The sequence below is a fragment of the Myotis lucifugus genome, unplaced genomic scaffold, assembly GCF_000147115.1.
Source record: "Myotis lucifugus unplaced genomic scaffold, Myoluc2.0 scaffold_40, whole genome shotgun sequence".
Classification (NCBI taxonomy): domain Eukaryota; kingdom Metazoa; phylum Chordata; class Mammalia; order Chiroptera; family Vespertilionidae; genus Myotis; species Myotis lucifugus.
This window is the reverse complement of record NW_005871088.1, coordinates 8278555-8294316: the sequence shown is the minus strand read 5'-3', so window position 1 is coordinate 8294316 and position 15762 is coordinate 8278555.

Sequence of the window (15762 nt, the reverse complement as noted above, 5' to 3'; positions counted from 1 at the left end):
GGGTGTAGCTGTCAATTAGCATCTTCCCTCCTTATTGGCTGTGGGCACCACATTCTTTGAAGGTGGGACAGTCAATTAGCATATTCCCTCCTTATTGGCTCTGGGCACCACCATCTTTGCGATGACATGAGGGTCAATTAGCATATTCCCTCTTTATTAGATAGTATAATATGCATTATAATATTATATTATATAAATTGTAATAGTATATATTATGTATACGTATAATGACCCAGCACTGACTGCAGCTGGTGCCGGGGCAGCGACCCAGCACTGACTGCCGAGGGGGCCGCAGATCAGGCTCAGATAGAGGCCTGCAGAGAGAGAGGCAGAGTCTTATCTGCAGCCTCAGTAGCAGCTGCTGATCAGCTGTTGCCTCTTCTCTTTCGCTCCAGGTTTCACCAGCAAGCAGCTGTGCCTCTGTTTCTCTCCAGACCTCTGCAGAGCTGCTAATCAGCCCAACCTCTTTGCTCAGGCCCAGGGATAGGCCTGGAGACACTGACTGGCATAGAAACCGACCAATCAGAACCAAATCTGGGTGAACTGCCAGGAGCCAATGGCTGCCTAGGAGGCGGAGCTTTTGATGCTGACTGGCATAGAAACCGACCAATCAAAACCTAATCTGGGTGAAGTACAAAGGCAGAACCTAAGGTGGGGATTGAGGAGGGGGTTTAAGGGCAAAAGCTGTTTGGTGTAAGGAGTAAGAAAGCGGTTCAATTTTTTAATGACTGCTTTGGCAGTATAGTGCATATGGCTGGCTATCAGTCCAGATATAGGGGTTATGTATTTTTGTCTGCCAAGAGCATCTCCTCCTGCTGAAAAAGGCTTACCCCCCCCCCCATTTAAGCAATCCTATCCTATATAATCTATCTATACTAATAAAAGGGTAATATGCTAATTAGACCGGGTCAACCAGCCATCTTCCAGATGTCCGACTTCCTTCTGGACAAAGTCATGGTGGTGGGGGCCAAGGCAGAGGCAGTTAGGGGTGATCAGGCTGGCAAGGGAGGGCAGTTGGGGACAAGATCAGGCTGGCAGGGGGTTAGGGGCAATCAGGCTGGCAGGGGAGGGCAGTTGAGAGCAAGATCAGGCTGGAAGGGAAGGGCAGTTGGGGGAGAGATCAGGCTGGCAGGGGAGAGCAGTTAGGGGTGATCAAGCAGGCAGGCAGGTGAGCAGTTAGAAGTCAGCAGTCCCAGATTGCAAGAGGGATGTCTGACCGGTGGTTAGACATCCCCTAAGGGGTCCCCAATTAGAGGGTGCAGGCTGGGCTGAGGGAACCCCCCCTCCCCGTGCTTGAATTTCATGCACTGGGCCACTAGTATTATATACAATACACACTAGACAATATTCTAAGCAGTTGACATATTTCAACAAATTTGATCCTCACAGTAGCCCTATGAGATTGGCCTATTATATGCACTTTGCTGCATGTGAGGAAACTCTGGTACAGACAGGTGAAATAACGTATCTAATGTTACACAATAAGTAACAAGTGTTTGCATCCACTGTACTATATAGTTTTGCTTTTGGATATTTTATTCTTGGTTGATTTGTGCAAATTCCAATGAATAAAATGGGGTGATTTATTATATGATTGTATCTGCACCAAATACAGAATTAACACTATTCTTGACTATGAATCTAAAGAAACAAATTTACATTATATCACATAAGGGCAACTATTGGTTAATAATTAAAATCATTTGCATTTATAATGTTGCATTTATAATTTTTCTCATGTATATTATCTCATTTATTCCTCATAAACACATGTGAAAGAATAGTACAGTTATTTTAAAAATGCATACCTGAGGCCCAGAGAATCTGAGAGATTTTTCTTTAAGGTCATACAATAGATGAAATTGGCCTCTCCACAAATTGAGTAGACATTGATTATGAAACTTAGTGTCTCAATGGAAACTTTTTTCTACTATTTCTTTTAAAAAATATTTTTATTGATTTCAGAGAGGAAGGGAGAGGGAGAGAGAGATAGAAAGATCAATGATGAGAGAGAATCATTGATCGGCTGCCTCTTGCATACCCCCTACTGGGGATTGAGCCTGCAACACAGGCATGTGCCCTTGACGGGAATCAAACCCCAGACCTTTCAGTCCACAGGTCGACCCTCTAGCCCAGTGATGGCGAACCTTTTGAGCTTGGCATGTCAGCATTTTGAAAAACCCTGACTTAACTCTGGTGCCGTGTCACATATAGAAATTTTTTGATATTTGCAACCATAGTAAAACAAAGACTTATATTTTTGATATTTATTTTATATATTTAAATGCCATTTAACAAAGAAAAATCAACCAAAAAAATGAGTTCGTGTGTCACCTCTGACACGTGTGTCATAGGTTCACCATCACTGCTCTAGCCACTGAGCCAAACCAGCTAGGACTCTACTATTTCTTAAGCAGTCTTCTTCTTCTCCTTGGCCTCATAGTGGCAGCTATAGCCCCAAATTAGTGTGTGTTTTGATGGGGAATAAATTATTAGACTACTATAAATGTTCATGCCTGTAGTTCTATGGTTTTCTGTACTCTGAAACCATGACCTGATTGAACACATTAATAGATAATATGAACTATATTTTTTCAGAAGCTCAATTAACCTTGGGATTTTTATAGAGGAAAATTTATTAACAATGTATCTGTTTGATTATTGTCAAAGATAGGGCAACAAACATGTAGCACAGACTATGAAGTTTGAGGATTTATATTAATCAGAGTAATAAATGTAGCAGGTTTAACAATCTAAAAACCTAAGTGTCTTAGCATAATTATTTATCTTTACCTCAGTACAAGTCCAAGGCTGTTTTAGTGGGCAGTTCTTCTTCATGTAATAACTCATAGCTCTGCCATGTCAGTCTCCAATTGTAGTCACAAGGAGAGAGAGGAGGTGGCAAGCTAGAGTGTGGAAGATTGAACAGAGGATTTTAGAGCCAGAAATAGAAATGGTGCTACATATATTTTATTACCAAAGCTCAGTCACATTAGAGCAAGGGAGGAGGGGAGGGCATTCTGATTCTGGATAGTTTTGTCTTCCTGTGTTGTAAAGAAGAAAATAAAAATTTGGTGAAGCACATAGCATTCTCTCTGCCACAGAAGAGGCCTATCAAGGGTTCTACATGCCCTAAATATATCCCCTACCACATGATGACAAATTCCCATTTTTAGAGTTAAACATGCTTGAACAACAAGAACGTATGTTTATGTTCTGTGTGCATGGTTGAAATGATCTTGGCTACCTCTATCATCATTTTGGCTTACTAGAGAAGACTCAGCTATAGGGCATTTATATCATTTAATGAAAGCCCTCTAAAATGATGATTTCTGTGGTTCTCTTCCATCATCTTCATCTTCAGCAGCTTAGTGCATGTACTAAGATATATTATTTTATAATCCACAAACTTCACAGACTTGATGTCATTTAAGTTTCACAATAATTTTCTGACAATGGGGCAGGAAGCATTTCTCTCATTTAAAGAACAAAAACTGAAGTTCTGAGAGGTTAAGAAATCTTGCCTAATTTGACCCAGCTAGGAGGGAACCACACTGAAATTAGAACCTAGATATTGGGAATTTAGTATGGTGCCCTTCCCATCATGGTGATTTACCTCTCACATTTAACAGCATATGTATAGAGTTCTATGTGAGATCTAGACAAGAAGGAACTCTAGAATATAGGTATTGAAATAGATTTTCTTTTTGAGTCTGAGCTTCATCAAACAGTCAAAAACTCTTGTCAGTCAATAAGTATTTATTGAGCACCCATAAAAGGAATAACACTGCTCTGCAATGCCTTCGGAAGGAATTTATAATTTGTTAAGTGTTTGAAAATTCACTTTCACGAAATGAAAAACTTCTGCCATACATGTGAGCAGAATATTGATCTGAGTACAACAGCTTTTTGAATGATTTCAATACGGCAAAATTTCACTTTGTTGATAAGTCAGGCAAGTTTTTCATTTGGCCTGACCTGAAGACAGTGACAATAGAAAAAAAATCAATTAATACGCTGGGAGGAAATTTCTTCCACTGTCCACACAAATAATCATTACACTTACACTAGGCTGAGGTAAAAATAAGAAGTCACATTGTGGCCCTGGCCTGTGTGGCTCAGTAGGTTGGGCATCGTTCTATGCACCCAAAGGTCACCAGTTTGATTCCTGGTCAGGGCACATACCCAGGTTGCGGGTTCAGTCCCTGGTCAGGGTGCATGCAGGAGGCAGCTAATCTAGGTTTCTCTCTCACATCACTCTTTCTCTCTTTCTCTCTCCCTCTCCTTTCCCCTCTCTATAAAATCAATACTTAAAAAAAAGTCATGTTGTGAACAAATAGGTGAAAACAGCTAGAAGCTGTCATCCTTGCCTGACTATAAAACTCCTGGGTTGCCAGGTATTGGCAATGCCATTAAAATGGCAGATCACAAGGTGCACATGTCTTGAAGACAAAAATGAATTGCCTACTCTTTCCCTTTATGACCAGGACTTGGATCTTATATTACATTCTCTGTGTTAAACTGTAGAACTCTAAAAGAACTTCTGATAGGAAAGATCAGCAGTCCCCTACTGGGGATCAAGCCCACAACCCAGGCATGTGCCCTGACCAGAATCGAACCCGGGACCCTTCAGTCCACAGACTGATGCTCTTCCACTGAGTGAAACTGGCTAGGGCTATCTCCCCCATTTTACAGATAAGGCAGCCAAGGTTTAGAGTAATGAAATGACTTTTCCAAGGTCACAATGATAGTAAATTATGAAGTCAAAATCAGTATTCGGATACATGTGAATCAGATTTCAGAACTTGAACCGGAACTCAAGTGGTTTACCATCTGCCTGCTCATCAGAATCACCTATGGAGCTTGAAAATACAAAGGCCTCTGTTCTGCCTCATGTGTACTGGATCTGAATTCTAAGGATGGAGTCTGAGCACCTATACATGGAAATATCTTCAAGGAGAGTCTACTCTCCAGTCAGAAGAAAGAACTACAGCACTAGGCTATATAGCATAGAAAAAGGAAAGTCACTGTGGTTAGAAGACTACTAAATTGGTTCTCAAGATTCTCACTGTATAGTCTCTTCCCTTTTGGGGTGGAGAGGGCTGTGAGTATGATAGGGTAGAGCATGAAGATTAAATTACATGTCAATGATGATGGGATAATCTTTCTTGTGTTTGTATTGTCCAAAATCTGAAGTGTGTGTGTGTGTATGTGTGTGTGTGTGTGTGTGTGTTTCCTTTTATGAGAGATCTTCCTAGCATGGCATTCACAACTTTGACATTCACTACATTTTATCTGGCATTCCCTTGCTGTTAAATATCTCAGTAAGCATTGTGCACTGGAATTATGTCTCTATTTGTTTTAATAGCCAGTTTAATGAAGAATGCCGGTGCCAACGTCCTCCATTTGTCCTCTACTGAAATCATACCTGGCAAGCTGCAGGAAGTAGTACAAAAGCTAATTTCTAGATAAGTATATCTTAGGACACCATACAAAAATCAGCTGCAGGTTTGGGCTGCCAGATTGAATTTTCTAAGCATAATAGCTTAGTTGTAGCAGCAACAAAACAGATATGTGTTCTCTGATGCATTTCTGTCCACTGATACTGGAGATGGGCATTTAAAGGAATGGGGTTTATTATTACCATCCTCCTGCAAGCAGATTTATCATGGATTCACACATTTTCCTGCCTATCTTAGGCTCAGTTACCAGGAAGCTTATGAAATGTCACTAAAAGGATAAGGGAGGTGCTTGAGTAAGAATGAACAAATAGTTTCTCAAGTATTAGCTGATACCAAGTTCTAAAAATATGAAATAGAGAATTGTACTGTTTGCTATAAAATGCAGCAGTAAAAAAAAGAAGGATCTTGCCAGGCCAGTGTGGCTGAGCATCGACCTATGAACCAAGAAGTCATGGTTAGATTCTTGGTCAGGGCACATGTCCGGGTTGTGGGTTCGATCCCCAGTGTGGGGCATGCAGGAGGCAGCCGATCAATGATTCTCTCTCATCATTGATGTTTCTATCTCTCTCTCGTCCTTCCTCTCTGAAATCAATACATTTTTTTTTTAAAAAAAGAAGGATCTCTTACCCTTTGAGACAGCATGGTAGGACCTGGAGGGTAGTATGCTAAGTGAAATAAGCTAATCAGAGAAAGACACATGTCACATGATCTCATTCATATGTGGAATCTAATGAACAAAATAAACTGATGAAAAAATAGATCCAGAGAAGAAGCATGGAACAGACTGATGAATCTCAGAAGGAAGGTGGGGAGTGGGGTAGGGTGGGAAGAGATCAACCAAAGAACTTGTATACATATATGCATAACCCATGGACACAGACAATAGGGTGGTGAAGGCCTTGGGTGGGTGCAGGGGCGGGCTAGAGGGGGTCAATGGTCTCAATGTTTCCCCCTAAAATTCATACGTTGAAATCCTAATGTCCAATGTAGTGTTTGGAGAATGTAGGAGTTTTGGAAAGTGCTTAGGTCATAAGAATGGAGCCCTCATGAATGGGATTGGTACTCTTGTAAAGGATACCCCACGGAGGTCTAAAGCCTCCTTCTACCATAGGAGGATAGAGAGAAGGCATCTGCTAAGAACTAGGAAAGGACCCTCACTAGAACATAACCATGCTGGTGCCTTGATCTTAGACTTCCCAGCATATAGAACCATAAAAAATAAATTTCTGTTGTTTATAAGCTACCAAGTCTGAGCTGTTTGGTTATAGCAGTCCAAATAGACTAAGTAAGACATGAGATTTGAGAAATGTTAGTTTTAAAATGTGTACAACCCAACATTGTTTCTTTTGTACTTTGAAGTTTTGAACAACATGGATTCATTGCACTGAAAGGGCTCCACTGGTAGCCATTTAGAATGTCAATAGCTAGCAAAAGTCTGGATATTGATATTAGATTGCAGAATATTTCCAAATGTTTCTTTCTTAAAAATTTTAATGATGAAAAAGAGTTCCGATTGGATGACTGTTCTGTCCCAGAATGCCCTGCAGATAATGCCAAGTAGGCCTAAATAATATACTGGAGGTGCAGCATGTGGTACTCCAATCATTTACCTATCTGTAATGATGACCAGCACATATCAAGGAACAATTTCTCTTTATAGTCCAGTATGATTGAAATCAAACTCTAATTTGTATGTGATTATGCCAAAGAATTCCATACTTCCTGTTGGTTATAAATCATAATAATGTTAGGAGTTGTTTTTCATATGGTCTTAATTTGCAGCTTTTGACTCCCTGTATATTGATAAGTTAAGTCCTTCTGGTGAAAATCTATGACCTAGAATGTCTTTGAAAGTCAAAAGCAATATGTTTCAACTTTCCACCTGGTTCCCCAGCAATCCATTAACCAAATTTCTGTGGTGCAAGCTGATATGATTCAGCCCATTGTAGAATCAACCTAGACCCTCCTTACAGAGACCTTTTTTCACAAGCTTGTATGTATTTATATATATGATAAGGGCCATATATATTTTTTGAAAAAAAGGTACTCTTAATCTCCAAGGGCAAGTTAAAAATCTAGAAGCTCTACCTGGAGGGATTTAGATTTCTTGTTTAAGTGTACACAAATCCCTTCACTCTAAAAAACCACTACAGGACTAAAACACTTAAGAAATACCAAATGTGCTGGTAGAGGTTCATTTGTTTTAAAGTTCCATTACATTCCACAACCTGTATCCTTCATAAAACCAAAGTTCTACCATGAAAATTGTAATAATTAGGCCAAAGGAGCCTGTGTAAAATATTATTTGAGCCCCATTCTTGGTTGGTTCCAAGCATGGCTCATCAGGACATAGCCAACAATAAAGACTTGACCATTTGTTTCATCTTTTTTTTTTTTTTACTTTAGAAGAATGTGTGTAATGGGTATATATTATCCCCTAATTTCAACTTCTATACCTCAGGTGGATAGAGCTTTAGTTGTGTTCTATGTTACAGCATGATATCCTTCTCTTCTGTGTACATGTATTTAAGAAAGGGCAGTCTATGATTGACTTCCAACAGCTGCAGACCCAAGAATATTTACAGTATCATATGAACCATGCCAAGATAGAGCAACAGAGTAAGAAATATGATGTTTTTCTTTTGCCACAGTCTATTTCACAGTGATTGCAAACCAAGCTTTAGAACAACACTTCCTTTGCTCTTACCATGGTGTTAGGTTTCTTATTAAAAAAAAAAAGGCAGAATTTAAGTAAGGCCCATAGAACTATCTGTACTATAGGTATGACTTACACTCTAACCCACATTTGTAACATTACTATAAAATGGATCCACCTACCTTACCATTTCTGATTGCCTAAGGGAAGGAGACTTCTATTAGCACTGAATATTCACCTCAGAATAGAAGAGCATCAATAGTAAACTAGATCCAGAGACATAGGAGCATGGAACAGACTGAGGAACCCCAGAGGGAAGGTAGGGGTGGGGGTGGGTGAGGAGAGATTAACTAGGGAATTTATATGCATATATGCATAGCCCATGGACACAGACAATAATATGGTGAAGGCTTAGGAGGGATAGGGGACTGGGAGTCAATGGGAGAAAAAGGGGGGACACCTGTAATACTTTCAACAATAAAGATAAAGTTTTTAAAAAGTAAACTAGCCATACCCTGCATCACCATTTAGGTCTTTTAATAAGAATATTTATCCTAGGGCATGCATTATCATCCAGATGTTGCTCCACATATAACTCTGTACATCCTAAAATCTACTTTATTCTCATATTCCTTTGCAACTACCTGGGATTCACTGTTTCTGTTACATCATTCAGAATTTGTTTCCAATATGAAATTGTCTCTATATTGATGCATACATTCAAACAGACCAAACAGAATCCCAGTTGGCTTTTTTTGGTTTTGTTTAGAATTTTTTTATTGTATTTTTTCTTCTTTTTGGTTTTGCTTAGAATTTGATAAGCTAATCAGAAATTGATTGTTGAAACATAAAAGATCTAGAATAACCAAAATGTTTTGTAAAATAAGGAAAAAATTAGAGAACTCATGTTGTTTGATTTTACAACTTACAGTAATAGTGTAGTATTGGCATAAAGATAGATGTACAGATCAATGAAACAGAAGAGAGGTTTTAGATATAAGATCACACATATATGGTCAACTTATTTTTGATAGAGATGTTAAGATAATTAATTAGGAAAGGTTTTTTTAAAAAACTGTACTTGGAAAAATTAGATATCTGTAGGCAAATAATTATACATATATATGTGTGTTTATGTAAATAAATGTAGATGTATCTATATATATAGATGCATATATAATATGTATGTATGTATATCTCAAGCCATATACAGAAATTAAATTGATTGTATCACTGACCAAAAAATAAGAATTTTAGCTGTAAACCTTCTAGGGAAAATGTAAGATAAAATGTTCGTGACTTTAGATAGGGCAAACATTTTTTAGAAAGTATATATAAACAAACAAACATCAAAATTGATACATTGAACTTCATACAAATTAAAACTTTTTTTATTTAAAAGAAACTGTTAAAAATAAATAGGTAAATCACAGACTGGGAATAACTCAAATGTTAACACAACTAATGAATAGTTGTGTATTTCATGTGATAGAATACAATTCAGAAATAGAATGAACTACTGATATATGTAGCCATGTGAATGAATTTCAAAAGCATTATGATAAGTGAAAGAAGTCAAACATAAAACTCTAACCACTGTATGATTTAATTTATATGAAATTGTAGAAAAGGCAAAATTATAGTTATGGAAGATCTATGGTTACCAGGTACTGAAATGGGAAGAGGAAAATGACTATAAAATGTCAGGAGGGAATTTTGGAAAATAATGGAAATAGATATCTTTATTGTAGTGGTGGTCAAATTACTGTATGTTTTTATTTCAGAACTCATAAAATTGTACAGCTAAAATTAGTAGATTCATTTTCTGAAAATTATACCTAAATGAAACTGATTAAAATATACTTGATGAAAAAGTTATATATGTATCTATTTATATGTACTTTATATAGATGCATATACTTCATATACATTTTAACTTTATATTTATGTACATGTGCTTTATATATGTATGTATACTTAAAATTCAATAAATTCAATAAAGATAAATGTCAGATGTGTAGCCCCCTTCTTCATGTACCAGTGGATATAATAGCTGCTAATAATTAAACTGCAAAACAAATTCAATTGAAATTAGTACTATTAATTATAATATCACATTTTTCAGTTTGAAATACATATTTACAAAAGAATAAGGGAGTTTGCATAAGCCAGTTTGTTGAATGAATGACTGATTACTGCATGCATGCCTGAGTGACTACCTTGAGAGCAGCTCTAGTTGTCCAAAGGTCATGCTATATAAAAAAGTTCCATGATTTCAAAATGGATAATTAAAATATCAGTAAATTCAAATGCATATTTTATATGAAATCAACAAAGGATGAGCAGCAGCAACACAAATAGTCAATTGACCAAAAATGGTCAATCAATGGTTGCCAGAGCTAGGGATACAGAGAAAATAAAATAATTCAAAACCATAGAAGACCCATGCAGCAAATATATTCAAATATCAAAGAAGAAAAATACAAATTAGGTTGAAAGCCTTTGAAGATGTACCCACACATGTGCATAGCATGATTTTGCTTCACTTCAGCTACATCTTATTAACCAATTAGCCTATATAATAAAAGGTTAATGTGCAAATCAAATGAATGGCAGAATGACCGGTCACTATGAGGCCCACTGACCACCAGGGGGCAGATGCTCAATGCAGGAGCTGCCCCCTGGTGGTCAGTGTGCTCCCACAGGGGGAGCGCCACTCAGCCAAAAGCCAGACTGACAGCTGGCAAGCACAGCGGCGGTGGTGGGAGCCTCTCCCACCTCCACAGCAGCACTAAGAATGTCCGACTGATGGCTTAGGCCCTCTCCCTGCAGGACATCCTTGTGGACTCCTGGACTGCTAAAGGGTACACGCCGGGCTGAGAGACCTCCGACCCAAGTGTACAAATGTCATGCACTGGGCCTCTAGTATTAACTATAACCACAAAGCAAAGATCTTAGCAGTGCATACCTGTATATAATGAAGCATCTGTTTATTCTTAAGCTTGTCCTTTCTCAGGCTAAAACTCTGCTAAACAAGCTGCAGCTGAGTCAGGGAGCCCCAAACCCATCAATAAAAGGCCCCCAAACCGGCACTAGCACCAGGCTGCCTGGCTTCACAGCTGAGCCTCGTCTGTATACTTCCAAACTCGATACAAAGAGGAGGAATCTGCAGATCTCTCTGTAGCTCCTGCTGAATGACCCCATGCAGTGGCTGACTTTGCACCTAGTTGGAGATCCAAGAGCCAGTGTACCCAGTGGTCAGTATGAGACCATACCAGATTACAACTCTTCACATCCATAAGTGACACACTCAAGAGGCAGACTCAGTGAGCACCATAGCCCCACTAAAGCAAGTCTCTTGCATAGCAGCTCTTCCACTGTAGTCACAGCTGGTCCCCACAGTCAATTGGCCTGGAGGTCAATTCTTCCCAGTGATACTAACAGCAATCAAGGCTCAACTACAATAAGACTATGCACACAGCCCACGAAGGGGTGCACCAAGAGTGTCCACCTCAGGTGGTTGGGGAGGCTGAGCCACTGGGCCCTATAGGACACCTACTACACAAGGCCAGTCTATCAACTCAAGGAGACTTAGCAGCTACCCAACACATAGAAACAAACACAGGGAAGCAGCCAAATTGCGGAGACAAAGAAATATGTCACAAATGAAAGAAATGGAAGAAAGCAAACTACTGGATATAGAGTTCAAAACCACAGTTATAAGGTTACTAAAGAATCTTGTAGAAATCTCCGAGGAACTTAGTGAGACCTTCAAGGATCTTAGTGAGAATGTAAAAAAAAAAAAAAGAAAAGAAAAGGAAAAGGCCCAGTCAGAAATTAAGCATACACTGACTGAAATAAAGAATAATATACAGGGATTCAACAGTAGACTAGCAGATCCCAAGAATCGAGTCAATGATTTGAAATACGAGGAAGCAGGGCAATTTATTTTTATTCTTATTTTTATTTTCATTGAGCCTTTATATTTATTTAATTTGGTTAGTCCTCCCTTTAACATTGTAAAAAAATGTAGGCCTCATGGAGATTATTTTATCTTTCTTATGTAATAGAGGTCCTCTGAGAACAAATTAAAATATCGAGTCCCATGTAATAATTAAAACTCTAAATTTGATATAAAGTTAAAACTCTTCTCTCCCCCCACTGTAGTCAGTGAAAGGGATATGTTCCTTCCCCACCTTGTTTTTCTATTTCTATTCCCTGAACTTGTTATTTAAGGTTTATATTCTAAGTAGAGTTGGAGCAAAGGGAGGGAGGAGAGGTAATGGAGTAAGAATATGTCTGCATGGTTAATATTGACTAGGTGATCTAAGTCTGCAATTCTTTGTACTTGAGCCTACCTTTCTGGTAGGTTGATTCCATGAGTTTCTCAGACATGTGTCATTTCTGGAGATTCTCATCAGCAGTTTTTCTGATGAGGGCTGTACCATCAGAGTCTCTAAGATACAGATGGCACACTCAGACCTGGAAAATTTGAAGGTTTACTTTAAAAGGGACTATTTACAAAATTATAGGTGCAGCATAGGCAGACCATAAGGGAAAGTGAAGTAACCTGGGGACAGTGGGAATTACTACTTCTAGGCCTGAATGGATGAGGGAGTAGCTACCAGTACCCAGAAAGAGACAGTCATAAAGGAACAGAATATATAGCTTTTTCTAGAAGAAAAGTGCTGGTGTAGACTTGAATTTTCCAAGTTTGGAATATATACTTATTACTGAACAATAGCCAGAGGTAGCAGTACTATTATTGTTCCAACCTGGGTGATGACATCCTCTGTGACTGGAGTTAGAATACATATTAAAAGCTCTACGTGTACCATATAGATACAGAGATCAGATTCTCAAAGGAACCAGACATAGAAGGATGGTAAAACCTGCTTGTTAGACAAACAGTACCTATTATATCTACTATAGTATGAACCCAGAATCTTAGAAATAAACTTTAGAAAAGTTCTAGAAAAATAAAAATTTTAAACAGAATTTTGAACAGATGACACCTAATATGTAATGCTACTTGATGTGGGAGGATTCAAGGGCATACAAAACTGAAATGCATGGTCAAGGACAAGTTTAGTGAGTGCATGAAAAACTACAAGAGATGATTTACTGGAGGTCCTGGAAAAAGGCACTGCTTTAACACCTTAAGCACAAAACCCCCATGGTTCCCACAATTGCACTTTAAAATAGACTTGGCACTTGAAAAATTGACTCATAACTGAAATGCACCATTCACTTTCTTATAAAGCAAGGTTTTTCAAATTTTCATCTTTATAACCAACACCTGAAGGACAGGTTACAAGAACTCAGAATCTTTGGCCTCCTCCTAGATATTCCGATATATTAGATACTAGAGACCCAGTGGTGCATGAAATCCATGCACTGGAGGCGGGGGGGCCCTCAGCCTGGCCTGCACCCTCTCCAATCCAGGACCCCTTGGGGGATATCCGACTGCCTCTCATAATCCAGGACTGCTGGCTCCTAACTGCTCGCTGCCTGCTTTCCTGATCGCCCCTAACCCCTCTGCCTGCCTGCTTGATCATCCCTAACTGCTCCCCTACTGGCCTGATTTCCCCTAACTGCTCCCCTGTTGGCCTGATTGCCCCTAACCACCTTTGCTTCGCCGCACACCCAGGACCCAGGATTCCCTCCTCTGGCCAGTCGCAGGCACCTGGGACCCAGGCTTCCCTCCCTCTGGCTAGCTGCAGGCACCCAGGACCCAGGCTGGCTTCACCCAGGCTGGCCACAGCCACAAGGGACAATGGGCGAGTGGCTTGTCCCTCTTCCAGGTCGCAGGTGCAGGCACAGCCATTGGCTCTCCCGGGCCAAAGTCTGACTGGTCCCCATTTCTTTCTCACAAGCTCATCTGTGCCTGGCTGGTCCCCATTCCTCTCTCCCCAGTGTTGAGTGTTTGAGCCATTATGGCGTGACTGCGTGAGGGTGTGACAACTATTTGCATATTAGCTTTTTATTATATAGGACTAGAGGCCTGGTGCACAAAAATTTGTGCACTCGGGGGGGTCCCTCAGCCTGACCTGTGCCCTCTAGCAGTCTGGGATCCCTAGAGGGATGACCACCTGCTGGCTTAGGCCCGCTCCCTGAGGGATTGGGCCTAAGCTGGCAGTCAGACATCCCTCTGGCAGCCCAGGAGTCCTTGGGGGATGTCCACTTGCCAGTGGGGAACAGGCCTAAGCTGCAGTCGGACATCCTTAGCTCTGCTGAGAAGGTGGGAGAGGCTCCCACCACCACCACTGTATTGGCAGCCATCAGCCTAGCTTGTGGCTGAGCAGAGCTACTCCCATGGGAGCCCACTGCCCACCAGGGGGCAGCTCCTGCATTGAGTGTCTGCCCCCTGGTGGTCAGTGTGTGTCATAGTAACCAGTCATTCCCAGTAGTTCTACTGTTAGGGTCAAGTTGCATATTACCCTTTTATTATATAGGATAGAGGCCTGGTGCATGGGTGGGGGCAGGCTGGTTTGCCCTGAAGAGTGTCCTGGATCAGGGTGGGGGTCCTGCTGAGGTGCCTGGCCAGCCTGGGTGAGGGGGTGAGGGCCGTTTTCAGACTGGCCACACCCCCTTCAGGGTCGGGGTCCCCGCTGGAGTGCCTGGCCACCCTGGGTGAGGGGTTGATGGCTGTTTGCAGGCTGGCCGCGACCCCCAGCCACCCAAGCTCCCAGTGGAGGCTGGCTGGAAGCAGGTATCTGGGATTTATTTATCTTCTATAATTGAAACTTTGTTGCCTTGAGTGGAGGCCAAAGCCGGCCAGGTCAGGTGGGAAGCTTGACTTCCTTATTTATCTTCTATAATTGAAACTTTGTTGCCTTGAGTGGAGGCCAAAGGCCGCCATCTTGGTTGGGTTAATTTGGCTTCCTCCATCCAGGGGCAACCAAGCCTCCTGCTTGCTCCAGCTCCGTGGCTGCCGGCCGCCATCTTGGTTGGGTTAATTTGCATATAGTCGCTCTGATTGGTTGGTGGGCGTGGCTTGGGGCATAGCAGAGGTGCGGTCAATTTTCATGTTTTTCTTTTATTAGATTAGACTAGAGGCCCAGTGAACAAAATTTGTGCACTCGGGGGGGGGGAGGGGGCTAGCCTGGCCTGTGCCCTCTCACAGTGTGGGAGCCCCATAATCAATCACCCCAAAGAGGTAGGCCCCACCTCCCTCATCTGGGACTCCTTGATTGGATTGCCCCAAAGAGGTAGGCTGGAACGGGGGTCCCACCTCTGCACCACGCAGAGCAACAGGACCCCCAGGCCTCACCGCGTGGAGCTGCTGGAAACCCTGTCGTCACTGTGTGGAGCTGCTGGGACCCGCCTGTGCGCTGCATACAAAGCATTAACTTCCCACCCACCACACATGACTACTGTCCACACAGCCTCCTGGTGATGGATTGTGACGGTTTTAGGGCATGACGGCATGACAGTGTGAGGTTGTGATGACCATTTGGATATTAGCTCTTTTATTATATAAGATAAAGATGAAACCCAGGAATCAGCATGCTAAATAAAGAACAAGGTGATTTTAGGAGATGACCCATAAACAAACATACCAAACAAACAAAAAATTTTATGATTTACCCGTTGGATCAAAAAGACACATTTCTAGCTTTGGCAATTATGTCTACTGCATTT